General features: G+C 44.9%; 1 long non-coding RNA gene across 1 annotated transcript; it reads right to left on the reverse strand.

Moving 5' to 3' along the window:
* Positions 1-151: 151 nt before the first annotated feature.
* LOC139036099 (uncharacterized) lies at positions 152-10,666 on the reverse strand. Its single transcript, XR_011488843.1, has 3 exons — positions 10,473-10,666; positions 8,767-8,887; positions 152-6,404 (listed from the first exon to the last, which is right to left on the reverse strand). It is a non-coding gene; the product is annotated as an uncharacterized lncRNA (long non-coding RNA).
* Positions 10,667-15,555: the final 4,889 nt, after the last annotated feature.

The raw sequence follows: 15,555 nt of genomic DNA on the forward strand, positions 1-15,555 counted from the left end.
GTTACTGTGAGTCCTGGCTCTGCCGCTCTCAGCTTGTGTGACCCTGGGTCAGTGTTCAGCCTCTCAACACCCCGTTTCCTCACTTGCAGCATACACTTGACAGAAGACCCTCACTCATAAGACTGAAGATGAAATCAGCAAGCACACCATCTGAACGAGAATATTTATTGTCACTGTTCACATCTGTCCTTGGCAAATGCAAAAGCGGAAGCCCCTTGGATGGCCCAAGCTCAGCTGAGTCTCTAGCCCCCGAGTGGACCCCACAGATGCAAGAGTTCTCCTGTGTCCATCCTGTGGTTCAGCCAGATCTGTCCTGACATGAATATAAGTACTGGGTGTGGAGATAGGGACGCAGAGCCTGTGTGGGCAGAGGGAGCAGGAGCCCTAAATGGTACCTGTTTTGAAAGGAAAGACACCTGAGCTGAGTTTATTGCCCATCTTCCCACTTCCTGGCTGTGTGACCTTGGCTTAGGTACTCCCCGTCTCTGTTCTAGTTGGAATAATGCCAGCTGCTGTGTAGCATGTAAATGTCAGCATGTCACAGGAGCTCTGCATGGGAGAAGTTTACTCTTCATTTACGTCTGCACTCCATGGCAGTGCTCCTAACTGGAGCACCGCTGCCCTCCACACTCTGATTCCAGGACCCCATCTCCCTCTGTCTTGCAGCCCCATCATCCCCTCAGAATTGTCAGTGTCCAGAAAGAAGGGAAGAAAACGGAAAAGTGCATTTTGTTGCAAGGATGGTTGGGAAATATCCTAGCTGGGCAGCCAAATCTCAGCAGCCACTGAAAGGCGATGATGGAAGGGGAGGACAGGCTGGTGAGGATGGTTCCCTGTCTGCCACACTCTCCGTGCTACAGTTGATCCCTCAGTGAACTGGGGATGATAATAGTAATACCTGGCTCTTATGGTCGGCATCAAAGTTCAATGGTAATCACACAATAATCAAGAGCTGCTATTGTGACTGCTAAGAACTAGACCTTGCTATCATTTACCAAAGTTGAAAGGCTGCAGCATGAAAGTGAATCCCGATACATGCGGGGGCTGGGCTCTAGGAGTTTAAGAAGCAATTCAGGCACAAAGCTCCATGCAGAGAAGTTATTTCTGAATGTAGGTCCTTCAGCTGGCTGCCCCACGCCCCTGCCATTTTTCACTCACGTGTGCCTTGTGTGTTTGGCACGTCCTTGTCCCCACGGCTGCCTCCTCTCCACACACAGTCTTGCCTCCCCCATCTCTGTCCCCTCTGGCTCTCTAGCCCACAGGTCTGCCCTCTGGTTTCTGGCTCTGTGTTTGCTGCTATAGGTTCCCAGACCTCCCAGCTTTACCACTAAGTCTATCCTAACAGGCAAAGCTCTGCTCCCGAGTGCCAGACACAGGAGCTGTGACACGGGTAGCTGATTTATTGAACTGTCTGAATCCAGTATGGATTCAAGTGGGAAGTGATTTTTATGTTTTTTTTAATTAATCACTTCCTGCAACTACACCCGTTCCCATCACTTAACGACATGTGGTGCAGATTTCATAACATTCTAGGCACTTTCAGTAACCCAGACAATGCAGTCTAGTTTCACACGTCAATTTCACATGCAGTTTAATGATGATTTCCTTCCTCCTGTCCTGCCCACAACCACACTCCAGCTGCGGGACTGGAATGGGGAGGGAACCAGTCTTCTCACCCTTCCTCCTCTGTCTTCTGAGTGTCTCTGCCATAGAATTTGTTCAGGAAGCAGGGGCTGGGGTTAGTTGTCAGGCAGGTGCCACCTCCCTGGCAGAAGAGTGGACTTTCTGCAGCCTTGGGGCCCGAGAGGCCCCCACACTTGCGAAGTACCCATCTGTGGGAGCACTGACCGCCCCTCCTCTCTGCCCTGCGCTCTGGGCCCCCTTCTCCTTGCCACCCGCTCAGCTAGCAAATCTGCCACCCAGGCAGATATTCATCTGGCTGAGGAGACCTGCATGTCCTTATCTGCCATCCCCACCTCCCCTGGGTGCCCCTCCCTTCTTGGAGACTCAGCGTCACAAAGGACATGGTTCCATTAGCTCCCCAGGGCAGAGCTATCTGGGAACACTCAGATCGGTCCTGGAAAAGTGACAGAGGCTATGAATGAGACTCCATCTTGGCCTCCCAAGCCTTTAGAATAGGTTTGGCTGTTGCCTAGCCTCCAGCTCAGTCCTATGCTGACCTTTTCTGACCTTCCCTCTATCCTCTCAGCCAGATTTGCAGTGCTGGCTCCAGTTCCTATCTGAAACTAGAGTCAGACAGGCATGTGGGTACCCTAGGCAGGCTCGTAACTTGGCACACCTTCAAGATAATGCACTTTAAATATTTGTTCAATAAAAATTTAGTAGGGCCAAGGAGAAAACGATTTTCTGTTAATGACTAGAGAAAAACCAACTCCTTTTACCATTTGTTTCTACTAGCCAAGGAACTGATGCTTTAAAAAATAAAATCTAGATTTCTGGTAAAAGATGTCTCACTGTTTTCTGTTCATTTTCCTCCTTTCAGTCTTTTCAGTAGTTTCTGAAAGGAAGTAGCTTCTTAGGGGGCATAAACAAGAGTTTAAGTTTTAAATAACAATGCATTCTAGCATTCTGGTGCTAATACTGGCACCAGAGTATGCTTTGTTCGTTCACAAAATTCAAATTGTCAGTTTTTAGCTGCCATGAATGCTCATGAACATGATGAACCCGCAGAGGATGGGAGTCTGCCTGGGTGAGAAATGTACTTACTTCCTTCTTTCTCTTTCTTTGGATTTTTCATTTTTTCTCGTTGCTGTTTTATTAGCTTGTTTATTTGCAGTGTCCACTCCAACTTAACCCACTGTGTCAGAGTTCATGCCCGACATAGTTAGGTGAGGTGGATGTGGGGGCCAAGATCAGCCAGGCTTATTCCGGAGATAGTTTTGTGCCCTTGTGTGCTACCCAGGGGCACATCTCTGCTCTGGCTACTTGACAGGGAGCCCCACTCCTGTTCCAATGAGCACCTCCATCTCTCACTCTCCTAGCCTCACCCTATCCCAAGTTTCTGCTTCTTTCCTCCAGTTCTTAGGCAACTATGTGGTCCACATGTTTCTCAGGGTGAATTCTGAATCAAATCCTGACACTTTAATAGCTACAGCAGGGAGAAAATATTCACCCATTCATACTTGCTTGAGTGCACGTATGCATGCTTAATAGCTTTAGTCGTGTCTGACTCTGTGAGGTCCTGTAGACTGTAGTCTGCCAGGCTCCTCTGTCCATGGGATTCTCCAGGTAAGAATACTGGAGTGGGTTGCCACGCCTTCCTTGAGGGGTTCTACTCGACCCAGGGATTGAGTCTGCATCTCCTGTGGCTCCTGTACTGCAGGCAAATTCTTCACCTCTGAGCCACCCATTTAAATGGGGAGACCCATTTAAACTTGCCTGGCCGAAATCCAGGCTTTGCATGGCTTTGGCAAGAAATTCAGCCTCTCTGAACCTAGGCTTTGTCAGCTGGAGGAGGATGGGGCGATGGGCCCCATCTCTTTAAATTTTCCAGAGGATTCCAGTAAGCATGTGCACATTGCGGTCCCAGGAGGCTTGCAGTGCAAGGATCCTACCCCTTCTAGGGTTACTAGCTCCACAGCTGACTTCCATGCAAGTGATACCAAAGTTCCCCACCTTTCATGCAAAGATCTTAGACTGCTAACTTAACGTCTATGATTGGAAGGCCACCTACATGTCAGTTCTGATTTCCTCCTTCCAAGTCTTGATCTCTTTAGGTAAAATTAGTACTAAATGACTCTGGTCAGAGTGGACTTGTTGATGGGGACCCGGTCTTGCCCACACTAGCCAGACCCATCTCCTACTAGTGGTGATATCACACCAAAACATGCCAAAGGAAAGAGACCATAGAACCATCCCAAACCTTGACACACACATTCCTGAGTCCTAAGCAATGGCTTAACTACTCTTTACCAGCTGATCCATCTGGGCAAACCTGAAGAGTGAATCTTCATTTCTGAGCTGTGTGAGGACTGAGTCAGGGGATGGGTCTGGAGTTCTCAGCACGTGTCCAACAGGAATAATTACTTCCCTCTGCTGCCCCAGCCAGTCTGGCCTGTTGCTGAGGCTCGATTTATTTCTTTAAACTTATTTAAGTAAATGAAGAGGCCACTACGTGAGTACAGTTATTCTGGAGAAGGAGAGGGGCTCAGGACAGTGTGATTCTCTAAGAAGCAGAACCATTAGGTGGCATCACTGGGGGCTTGTCAGTCTCTGGAGAGGAAGTGAGCCCAGCTCTATCTGCTGCCTCCAAGCAGTGCTGGGGGCAAAGCAGGGACAGTCCGTGAGGGTATGCATTCCTGGGAGAGCAGACCTGGTCAGGATGTGCATGTGGAAAGGCATAAGGCGCTCAGGGACCAGACCAAGATGCTGAACCCCTGTGAGCTGGAAATGCTCCAAGAGGAAAAGGGGGAAGGCTGGTAGTGGAGTCTGTCTACGCCATCTCAGTTTTGCCTTAGGGACACCTGAAGTGAAACTGGATCCTCATAACCAGCAGACAAGTGCCCATACTGCCTGGGTCTTGTCTGTCTCAGAGTTGGAAGGAAGAGGATCTGTAATGACAGAGCAGGGCTGGCTGCTCGAGCAGAGGGCAGACCCGCAGCCTCAGCTCTCTAACAACAGACACCAATCAGAAGCAGGCATGCACACAGCACTTTGCAAGCAGGCAAAGAAAGCAACCCACGCCTGTCATAGAAGACCAAACTGTCTACTGGAATAATTAATATCAGAAAAACCACAATTCCACCAAGGAGAGAAAAAATAAAGAACATTGAAAGGCCCTGTTGTGGTTTGAAGAATGATTCTGTACAGATTTTCTGGTCAGGAAAAGCCATGCAGAGAATTAGAGGGATAGAAAGAAAGATGAACAGAATAATACCATGTGTGACTGGTGGGAAGGTTGTAAAGATAATGCTAGTAAAAAGGGTTAAAGGAATAGGAGGGTTTTTTACTAATGCACCAGGGAAAAGAGATACTGAAGTGAAAATAGGTCTGCTAATAAATCAGGCTGGGCATGAAATTAATGGTGGGTCTGAAATGGCCAAGATATTGAACTCATTCTTCAAAACTGTCTTTAGCAACAGAAATAAAAAGGAAAATACAATGATGGGGCAATAGAATCTTTTTGAAAATAACTACTGGCAGAAGCAGATACGAGATCCTTGGAACTCGAAGGACCACACAGGAGCACAGGAGTAAATGTGTTTCTTGGGGATTATGGGAAACTGATTAGTGTCTACTGGATCAATTTAAACAGTGGTTAAAAATGGCGTTGTCACCATTATTGTTCTTCTAAATGAGTAAGGCTAGAGGAGGTTCTGAAAGAAGATGTCCAACATTCTGGGTGGAAACGTTAAAATGAAGTGGCGCAGAGGAGCGGCGATCCTGTTTGCAGAGTCTGTGGATTTACCAGGGAAAGTGCGACGCCACATTGTGCGCGTGCGCTCAGTGGTGCCTGACTCTCTGTGACCCCGTGCACTGTGGCCCTCCAGGCTCCTCTGTCCATGGGGTTTCCCAGGCAAGAACACTGCAGTGGGTTGCCACTTCCTTCTCCAGGGGACCTTCCTGACCCAGGGTTGAACCTTGTTTCCTGCACTGGCAGCTGGATTCTTTACCGCGAAGCCACTGGGGAAATCCTAACACCACTTTCAGGATCACCTAAAAGTTCAGTAGGCTAAATAACCATTATATTGACTTGAATCAAGTTGTCTTTTAAAAAGTAGTTTAACGTCCCCTGCCCCCCAAACCCCCAAAGGCCAAGCTGGTGAAGAAAAGGCTGCTAACTGGGTCTGTTGGCATTTTCAGCATCTTTGTACTGACACCGTCCACAGGACATGGCATGGGGAGAATATACCAGAAGGGCCCATGCACTCCCATGAGAAATCCAGGAAAGGAATCCCCCTCCACTGTCCATTGTTGTCACGGCAACCTCCAAGTCCCGGAGGGCAGGGCCGTACCAAGTTCCTGTCACCTCCCCGTGCGGGCACATGGTTGCTCTGGTCAGGTGCCCCCTCCAGTGATGGCCTCAGCATTGTCTTCACGCTCCTGTCTGGCACTCCACACTGGGCCTTTCCGCAGTCTTGGGACCTCACTTGCCGTGGGGTAACAAAGAAAGTTATGCTAATTACTGAGTGGGCCAGCGCCAGTGTTAGGAAAGCTCTTGGCGAGAGTGCGTGCAGCTGTGTCTGACTCTTTGTGACCCCATGGACTGTAGCCCACCAGGCTCCTCTGTCCATGGGATTCTCCAAGCAAGAACCCTGGAGTGGGTTGCCATGCCCTCCTCCTGGGGATCTTCCCGACCTAGAGCTCGAACCCACGTCTCATATCTTCTGCACTGGCAGGCAGGTTTTATACCACTAGTGCCACCTGGGAAGCCCAGGAAGGTCCTGTAATTGACAAAAAAAAAAAAAATGTTTTTAATGAAAGGAAGCCAGTGAATTTAGCACTTTTCTGAAGGGAAAGTGCAAGAATCTGGGCTTATTTTTCTTTCTTTCTTTATGTTTGGTTGTGTTGCATGTGGGATCCTAGTTCCCTGACCAGGGATCAAACCTGGCCGCCTGCTCTGGAAGCCAGGATTCCCAGCCACGGGACCACCAGGCAATTTCCTAACTGGCAAAGTTTTAGGTCAGAGAAGTAACTCCTGGTGCTGATTCAGGCTCTAGGGTGAGGTCATGGAGAGGGTTAGGGATGGAGAGTGTGAGAGTTGTCTCTTAATTCCCACTGGAGACGGGTGCCCAGGACTAGAGTTGGTCCTACTTGAAGGACAGAAGTTACTTACGAGGGACCCAGGAGCAGGGCTGTGGTTTCTGAGTCAGGGGCCACACACACACATTAGTGACACAGGGGAGGCCTGCTAAATATGCCTGTCAAGTCCTATGTAGGAGGTCAGTGATCTCACAGCTGATCTTCAGAGAAAGAAGTGGCAGTGAAATAATCTCATTTATGTGAATCTCTGCATGTCATCACAAAAATTATGTTAGATAATACATTATTTGGCAATAACTTATGAGTTTTGCCAAAACATCATTAGGTGTTAGTGTAAAATCTGTACATACACTGGAGCTTATGTACTGATGAAAAAATTATTCTCTAAAACAGATGTGGTCTTGACAAGTCATATGTAAATATTAATGCGCACCACTTTAAAATGCACTAAGGGAAAGAATTTTGCTATTTAAAGAAAGCCTATAAAGATACCTATTTAAACATAAGGGTCCTTTATAAAATGATTCATCACCCCTAAATTTAGAATCTTTAGACGGCTATTTATAGCACAGTATACTCAAACACACAGTTAAATACATGGGTCTGTGTGCTCAGTCATGTCCGACTCTTTATGACCCCATGGACTGTCGTCCATCAGGTTCCTCTGCCCATGGAATTTTCCAGGCAAGAATACTGGAGTGAGTTGCCATTTCATACTCCAGGGGGCTTCCCAACCCAGGGATCCATCCCACATCTCTTGTTCTTGCATAGGCAGGCAGGTTCTTTACCACTGGACCACCTGGGAAGCCCCTTATGGTATATATATGCATGCATATGTGGGCATATGCAATATGTATTAGGGACATATACTTAAACCAGTGGTAATTTTCTCCCCAAAGTCTTGCATCTTTTTAGATTTCACCCTAATCTGCAGCCATGACCAATTCAGATCCTACTAAAGGCCAGTATAGTTGCCTCTGGAACTTCTATAGAAAGGATGTTCCCTGGGGACTCAACTATGCAAACATATCAGTATTACTGCCCATGGCAGGTAATTATTTTTAAAAAAATAGGTGCTTCTATTTCTGAGAAAGATTCAACAAACTGAGTCTTTTTGTTATGGCAATTCCTTTCCTGCAAATTATTTTTCTTATTTTTTTTCTGATTTTGCGTGGGATCAGGGAGCCCTGAGTGGACCATTTCAGATGGAAATGCTGCTGGTTCAGCTTGGCTGGGCTGAGGGAGGACCATAACCTTATAGATTTGACTGCAATTTCCTGCCCAGCTTCCTGAACAGGGGCTTTCAGAGCCTTTTAGCCCTGTTATTTATTATCTGGGCTTGCTGGTTTTGTAGGTCACTGACTGTTACTTTGTGCTATTGCTAGTTTAATGAGCAGGTCCAAGAGCTTCCAGTCTTAAAAATATGAAGCACTTATATCTGTGATTTCTGGGCCGGCAGTAAGTGCTGTATAAGAAAATGTTTTAGGAATACTCTCAACATAGAATTAAGATGTTTAATTCACAGGAAATACTATGTGACACTGAGGCAGTCAGTAGGGGAAGGGAGAGAAATGGCTGGTTCTTAATTTTAATATCATGGACTAGGGGTCTTTTAGGCCCTTGAAAGATGATCTCTTGCCACTAAATTAAGTAAAAAACTTCTCCACATGCTATTTCTCATTCAGTGTCACAGAAGGTCATCCTGGATGGGCCAGCCACCTCCTCAAACATCTCCCAGCCCTTTCTTGTCCACTATATTGCCCCTATATTGGTCATCACAGCTTCTAACAGCCCATTCCTTATGCCAGTGGTACGAAACTCAGGAAGCTTTTCTTTTATACACCCTGATTCAAGATTTGAAAAGTATGATCACAGTATTCATCAGCAGAGATGCTCAAAGTTAAGGGAAATAGCAGAAGCAGAGGCCCACCCAGGGAAGAGAGGCGCGGCCACACGAAATGATGCAGAGGGATGTTAACTTACTCTGCGCCTCAGGCTGTGGCTGCACCAGAGAAAGATCACCAACAGCCAGCTCTAACTTACCCTCTGAAACCAGCACAAGGAACAAGCCTGGGGTTCCATAATCCACAGAGCAGGAAGAGAGATGTTTCCCCTTATCACTCAAGCATCCAGAAAGATCACCCGAGGCTTCTACTGTGGTATTCTGAATATGAGAGCAGGAAAGTTAATCAGATTTTTGTTCATAAGTTGTTGAACTGGTGCCTTTATTTGTAGGAAAGAGTTAAAATGTTAATGTTATTCAAAATGGATCAAAATGGATGGCATGTAATTAATTTATAAATTACCTCATCTATATTTCATAGGCATTGAATTTGGTCCTTTCTTCCCAACAGTCTTTCCTCAATCTAAAATACCCAAGATGTAATAACAGTGGAGAATCCTAGGACCACCACTGCTATTTCCTTTTTTAGGTACATGTATTGATTATACTCTAATGTGTGTTGGCTCCTTTATATGATGGGTGAGTCTAATGAAGTAGGAGTGCTGGGTCATAACAGTGGCACTAAGATATTTATACAGCATCTCCTGCTGGATCAGCTAATTTCTTGTATCAAAAAGACAGTTCAGAATATGGACTATGACAGAGACTCAGAAAGAAAACTGAATTAAGGGACCAGAGTCCCAGGCTGGAATCCCAGATCTACCATTAAGTAGCTCTGTGACCCTGGACAAGGTCATCTCAATTTCCTCATTTGGCAAATGAGGGGATAACACCCCTTTGGGTCTCCAAAACACTTTACAGCTCTAACATTTTATGTGCCTGTAACCTGGAGGTTTTAATAGTCAAGGAAGTAGAAAAATTGGTCGTGGCAAATGTCACTGAGCTCCTTGTGTGCGATCAGAAGAGCTGAGTAAGAGAGCCATCTGGCCACAGCAGGAGTATCTTGGGGACAAGCTAAATCAGGAAGACTGGCAAATAGGGGAAAACTAGAATTATTGTCAAGGGGGGCCAAGGCTCTGATGAGAAAATCGGCACTCAGCAGCAAACCAAAACTTGTGATTCAAGGGCAAACCTGGGCAATAGGTCAGTAATTGGAGACTCCAAGCAGAAGACTTCAGGCTTGAGAAACGACCTAGGAGTACAGACCAGAACTGAGACCAAAAGTGTGTGTCCTGGGTTTCCCCTTTAAGCCATTCTAGGCTGGTTGTTTTGGCATAGGCCTCACTTATTAGAATTGCAGATGTTGTATAGTAATTTCTTATTTTTTGAAATCTAAATGACAAGGCCAGCCAGTGGTTTTGAGGACTATTTTTAGAGCAGTATTTCAGCATCAGTGGCTAACTGAACCAAGTTCCTCATGTCACCCCATTCCCCTTGATGAAGGAGACACATCTAGCAATTAATTTTTGGGGGGCAAGACAGATTATTCTCTAAGTGATCTTAAGATTTAGGAGAGAAAGAATCAAGCATTTAGATAAAAAATTAGATTCCTTACTTCATATCCTGTGCCAAAAGAAATTCCAAAAGCATTAAATATTTAAGCAAAAAAAATGGCAAACTGGAAGAAAATTTTGAGTTATTTTTGGAGACAACGCTTGATATCTTTAACATACAAATTCTGCTTATAAATAAATTAATAAAAGAGGAATTTCTAAAGAAAAAGGAAATGTAGAACAGAAGAAGTCAACTCATAAACTGAAACATAAAATTTACCAGTAAACAGACGAAAACATGTTCAACCTCATAAAGAAGTCCAAGAAAATGCAAATTAGAACATTTGAAATACCTCTTTAGCCTGTCAAAGCCTTTACTGTGAATGGCATTCAGTGTCTGTGAAGACTTGAGGGAAGCATGAATCCGCTGTCTATGGGTTGTGTATTGCTTGCGGGGTGTTAAATCCCTTGGGTAGAGTTCATGCAGATTATGCTGGTCCCCCGGTGTGGGAACTAGCCAGCTGTTTGCCAAACCCGTTTCCCTTCCTTCCGGGTTTCAGCTGGACTACATTTCCCAGCCGCCTTTGAAAAGAGGTGTGGCCATACAATAAAACGGTGGCCAGACGAACGTGGGCCGCAGTGAAGCCCGCGACTTCCAGGCGTGCCAGTGGATGCCAGGCAGGTGATCCTCTTAGCTGCTTTCCGCTTGACTGCTGACCATAAGCAGAGGACCCAAGAGAGGACCAAGGTCCAAGGAAGCCACCAGATGGAAAAATTCTGAGTGCAACAAGCGCCCTCTCACCAACCTCCTGCCGTTTTGTTCTTCATGGACAAGGAGTAAAATTCTGTGCTAAACCACTAAGGATGGAGTTCATTGTAATATTAGCTAATGAGCACTGCTGTCAGGGATCTTTTTGAAAATGCTGGAGGCCAGCTGCCATAATGAAAAGCTTTAATATAGCAAGAGCTTAGTGATTGAGTGGCAGGTAGAGAAGAAAATTGATGGAGTAGGCTGGATGGTTAGCAAGCTCTGTAAATATGGCAAATATTTGGTAAATCTGTTGCCTTTAATGTTTTGGAAGGGTGACCTCGATCTCTGTGACCTTGAGCCAGTTACTGAATTACTCTGCCTGTTTTCTCACCCATACAATAAGTATACTCATAGTATATAGTTCAAAGGGTTGTGGGGATGATTAAGTGAGTTAATCTTTATAAAGAGTTTAGAACAGAGCTAAGCTTCAAGGTACTAGAGAAGTTAACTTTTATTTGAGCTTACAATTTCACTACTGGTATTACTCTAAGATTGAAATCATAGCTTTTTAAAATTATTCAACAAACACTAGGGACCACTGACCATCTGCCATTTGACCATCTGATTGAACCAGACACTCTGATATGCACTAGTAAACAATGGTGAAAAAACAGATGTGATCAATGATTTGTAAATAAGAATCTCATTGTTATACTGTTTGTGCAAAGTAAGATCTGAGAACAACTTAGATGTCCCCAAATAAGAGATTATTAAGTAGATGATGCTTTGTCCATTCAGGGGAATACAATGTGATATTAATGGATTAAACAGAAAAGCTTCCAAATGCATAGAAATATTAAAAAATCCACAATATAATGCCTGCACCAAGGCCATTGTAAATGTTCCTCTTTCTTGTTTAGAAAACCCAAAACATAGAAGCTGCTCAACTGTGAATGAATGAATGAAGTGGAAAAGACAAATTATAAACAATACATACTGTATAATTGTATTTTTTAAAACAAAATATGATGACTGGTCAGTTGATAGGATGTGGGTGATTTTGGCTTTATTCTTTTTGCCTATCTGTATTTTCAAAATTTTCTCTAACAACCATGTATTTTTTAATTTTAAAAGAAAATGTATTTTTAAAATAGGAGTCTAAATATGAAGGACCAAATGCAGTTCACCTTCCAAGGAAAAATAATAGCAATAACACAGCCCCCAGAACAATAAAGAAGCTAATTTTACCAAGTACTGCGTGTGCCCCCGCTGGTGTACCTCACATGCATGCCCCCATCACCAGTCTCATGGGGAGGGCACAGTTATCATCCAGCAGGGTCTGACAGCAAGCACCCTGAGATTCTTGTGCTGGAATAATTGATTCTCCCCAGAACAACACTGATTTGATCTTATTCCATGGCCCAGCAATTTTTGACATTTTTTTTCTTTACTGTAGCAAAAAATACATAACATGAAATCTACCATTTAACCATTTTTAGTATAAGATTCAAGGGCTTCCCAGGTAGTGAAGAATCAACCTGCCAATGCAGGAGATGCAAGAGATGACAGTTTGATCCCTGGGTCAGGAAGATCCCCTGGAGTAAGAAATGGCAACCCACTCCAGTATTCTTGCCTGGAGAATCCCATGGACAGAGGAGCCTGGTGGGCTATAGCTCATGGGGTTGCAGAGTCTGACACAACTGAGCATACGCACATGCAAGTACAAGATTCAGTGGTATTAAATACGCTCATATTTTTGTGCAACAATCCCTTCCTTCCATCTCCATAACCTTCTTTTCCTCCCAAACTGAAACTCTGTCCACTTTTAAATCTTAATTCCCACCCCCCTCCCCCCATCCCTGGTACCCACCATTCTACTTTCTGTCTCATAAACAATGAGCTTATTCTAAGACCTTCATATAAGTGGAATCATAGTGTTTGCCCTTTTGTCTGGCTTATTTAACTTAATATAATGTCTTTGGTTTTCATCCATGTGTCAGAATTTATTTCTTTTTGAAGGCTGAATAATAGCTCATTGTGCGTCTGTACATATATACATGTATATATATACATACATGAGTCCTCCTGGTGGCTCAGACAGTAAAGCATCTGTCTGCAATCTGGGAGACCTGGGTTCGATCCCTGGGTCGGGAAGATCCCCTGGAGAAGGAAATGGCAACCCACTCCAATGTCCTTGCCTGGAAAATTCCATGGATGTAGGAGCCTGGTAGGCTACAGTCCATGCGGTTGCAAAGAGTCAGACATGACTAAGTGACATCTCTTTCTTTTCTTATATACATACGTGTGTGTGTGTGTGTGTGTGTGTGTGTGTGTGTGTGTGTGTATCCATTCACCTGCTGATGGACACTTGGGTTGCCTCCACCTTTTGGCTATTGTGAATAATGCTGCTTTGGACATGGATGTGGAATGTAAGTTAGACTTTTTGCTTTCAGATATTTTCCAAATATATGCAGAAGAGGAATTGCTGGATCATCGGTAACACTATGCCTATCGTTTTGAGGAACAACTGTACTGTTTTCCACAGTTGTTGAACCAAAGCCTGGAACTCAAAGAAAGCCAGTCTGGTGCCATTTTCCCTGGTGTTTCTTCCTTCTTCCTTGGCCTCTAAATACTCCTTGTCTTACATTTCATCAATCCACTCTTTCCTTTGCCCTTGGAGAGGGTTACAGAGCAGGGAAAAGTTAAGTTATTGCAAAAACTCAATGCCAAGTTCAAGGTGAGATGCTTTTGCAATCATTTTCTTCCTGCATAAGGAAGCTGAGACTTCGCGGGTCCTTCAGTTGTGTGAAGATGGCAGTCAGGCTGGGAGTCTCACCCTGAATTCACAGCTTGCTAACTGGAGAGCAACCCTGGGAAAAGTCAGGAGCTCAGTCTCCTCCTCTGTAAAGTGCCTTTTCTTTCTGGTTCTCAGAACTAGACTCTGGGTGGCTGACACTAAACATAAGTTCTCGCTTCTACAATAACAAAATGTCATGCAGAAATATTTCAGCCTTGATTAAATGCTACTCTGAGCAAGGAATACCGTCTCCCTGTTGGGGTAATAGTCCTGGACACAGATTGTCTCCATCAGGGGACACTTGGGTGGTGCAGAGGACTCTGTGCACCATGAATGCCTTCTCTCCTTCCAGCAGAAGGGCTGTCTCTCTCTACCACACATCATCAGACTTTTTTATGCTTAAAAGATTAAATCTTAGAGGTGACATCTGCAAAGTAGCTGAGTCAGAAAAACAATGATAGCAGCAAGAGCAAAGGCCCTGGAAACCAGATGGAAAATGCTGTCTTCTTTGTATCTAAGGGAAGCAGGGTTTTTTGATGGTCCCTCTATCTCTTCTCTTTTCATCACTTCCCCCAAGAGATGGCTTCCACTTCCACACTCAGGAACTTACCATATCAGTCACATGAGCATCCAGGGCCGCCTCCCTGGCCCCCTGCATTGCAGGGGATTGATGAATTTGCATGAGGATAAGGGAGGGACCTTATCCAAATGACCTCAAACACGAACCCAGGAGATTTCCCGCCCACTGCCCCAGCTCCGGCCCCAGAGGGTTACAGATTGGTTTATGATTTCTCTTACTGATGTTTATTTTTCAGATTTACTGAAATTGATCTCTGGTATGTGCAGCTGCCTGAGCGGTGCACACCTTCAAAGCTGGATGTAAACCAGACAAGCTGCCTAATCCATCACCTCGGATCTACACTAACAAACACACAGACCCAGAAGCAGCGGCAGCTTCTCTGTCCTACAGCTCTTTGTGTCGTTGTTATGGTTTTATGCCTTTGCAATCAATTACAGGCCTACACTTCCCCCACCCCCAGCCTTCCTTCTGCTCCAGGAACAGAGGAGAGGATCCTGTGGTGGATGGAAGCTGATGACCCATAAACCGACATGTCTGGTTATCTACTTCTAAAACTGCACTCCATTGCTAAAAATGTTCACTGGTGCCTGATTTTCGTAGATGATAATGTGTCCTAATGACTGACCTTGGATTTGAGGCATTGTTACATTTTGATCTTGATTTACATTTTTAACTTCTCCTTACCCTGCCCTCAGGTCACTTTCCTATTCAACTAGACCTTGATATTTTCCCGTGGAGGGAGCTCCTCTTACTCATCTTTGTAGCACATAATAGATGCCAGGGGAGTGGTTGTTCAATAGGAAAGAAATGAAGCCCCCATAATTTCATATTCAGTGCACAGTGTCTCTTGGAGACAGCCTGGAAGTCTACTGTCCTTGGAATGGCAAATGGGGACTTAAGAAATCAGAGGACCCATCCTGCTGACCCTGAGCTCCCCCTCAGTTCTAGTGCCTGGAAGGGAAACCTATGCTCTCAGCCTGGATTTCCCCACATGAGTCTGTTGGTCATTCCCCCACAAATTCAGAAGCTCTTGCTAATCTTATCAAACTCAGCCTCAAGCCTCACAACAACGAGAGCTCCCCGTTGGGCAGGTGGTCTCTCTGTGTGCTAAATCCCATCTTACCGTCTCTACCTCCCAGCTCAAGAAAATACCACTAACATCCTTGCTCTTCGTGCTTTATAGTGCTAACACCACCGTGTGTCATGTACCTTAGAAAACAAATGCATTTACCTGTGATAATGCATTCATTTAATCTAGATGCTAAACACAAAATGAGTAATGTGATAAACATGGTTCTGACTGATAAA

The sequence above is a fragment of the Odocoileus virginianus genome, chromosome 7 (assembly GCF_023699985.2).
Source record: "Odocoileus virginianus isolate 20LAN1187 ecotype Illinois chromosome 7, Ovbor_1.2, whole genome shotgun sequence".
NCBI lineage: Eukaryota > Metazoa > Chordata > Mammalia > Artiodactyla > Cervidae > Odocoileus > Odocoileus virginianus.